Raw genomic sequence first — 1,645 nt, forward strand, 5'->3', positions numbered from 1 at the left:
CTATACAGGAAGAACCTATCTCAAAAAAGTAAAACCCCAGGGCTGTTGCTGTTATTTGAGAAGGCACTGATTCTATTTCCAGCATCCATGTGAGGTGGTGTATTTCTAGTTCCAGAGGATTGGACACTAGTTTTTGGTCTCCATGGGAAGGCACACACACACACATACACACAAAACTTTTAAAAAAAAAGAACCACAAAGAAACAAACAAACAAAAAATTATAGTTTAGATTCAGAAGAGGGAGGGATGACTGGATGGCTTCCTCAGAGTCAGGACAGATGTCATCATTTATCAAGGTGACTAGAGTTTGGTACCTCTGAGTCTGAGACAATGGGCGAAGCCCATTCTGGAGGGAATTGTAAAGCCTGGGAATTTGGCACTTCTGGGGTTATTCCTGGGCCTGCCACACACTATTTGCTATGAAGCAATAGTGGTTGATTTCTGTTATCATACATTTGTCAAAACTAAAGAACGCACAGGAGCAATAGAAAGAGAATATGGACTTCAGTTGACAATTGTGTCAACATTGGCTCATCTGTCTTGACATCAGTGCCATAATGCTGGGGAATGCTGATGCTGGCAAGGCTTCTCCTCCTTTGTTTCCCCCTTTCTCTCCTCCCTCTTACTCTCCTCCTTCAGCCCCTCTCTTTCTCTCCTTCCTCTACCAACCCCTTCCCTCTCTTTCTTCCTCTATCTCATTCTCTCTCTCAGTCAGCATGTGTGTATGTCTGTGTATGTCGGGGAAGGCGGTTGTAAAAAAAAAAAAAATCTCTGTACTCTCCACTTAGTTTTGCTGTGAGCATAATACTATTCTTTTTAAGATTTATTTATTTATTACATGTAAGTACACTGTAGCTGTCTTCTGTAGCTGTCTTCAGACACCCTAGAAGAGGGCATCAGATCTCATTATAGATGGTTGTGAGCCACCATGTGGTTGCTGGGATTTGAACTCAGGACCTTCAGAAGAGCAGACAGTGCTCTTAACCGCTGAGCCGTATCTCCTGTCCCATAATACTATTCTTAAGAAACAAACTTTGCTAAAAATTATGACTAGGTCATCATCAAAATATTTTTAGGTTACTGCCAGGTGCAAAAACTGGTGAAGACAGCCAGCACTCTGAAGTTCAGGACAGGGGTCACCTTCGAGCATCTCCCCACAGCACAGTGGGGATTTTCTTTCTTGCTTCTTTTTTTAAATGTTTTTTGTGAGGAAACATTGAGTCCTGTGAAGGCCCAGGGACAGAGTCAGCTAACAGCTGTGCACCAGCTTCCTGGGGAGTTCCCCAGATGCATGGGAGCACTCAGACTTCTCGTTCCCAACACTGCCTCCTGGAAGCCAGACCTGGAACAGGCCTGCTCTCAGTAACCTCACACCCTGATCATGACTTGGTTGTACACCTGCCCTTGCCCATTGTTGGTATTGTCCCATTCCATTTTGTGCATTTTATGTTCTTCCAGAGGACTTAATTCAGACATCATGAGGGCATTCTGTCTCTGTCCTCTGAGTCTTCCCAGGTTAGTGGGTTTCGATCTGAGCCTCACACGTAAATCATCCAGAGAAGTAGAACACTTAGGACACCAGCAACTGCCATCTTGAGACAGCAATTAGTGGGCCAGCAGACAGTTTCCAGCTCTCCAGATGAC

Source organism: Mastomys coucha, unplaced genomic scaffold (genome assembly GCF_008632895.1).
Source record: "Mastomys coucha isolate ucsf_1 unplaced genomic scaffold, UCSF_Mcou_1 pScaffold5, whole genome shotgun sequence".
NCBI classification, from domain to species: domain Eukaryota; kingdom Metazoa; phylum Chordata; class Mammalia; order Rodentia; family Muridae; genus Mastomys; species Mastomys coucha.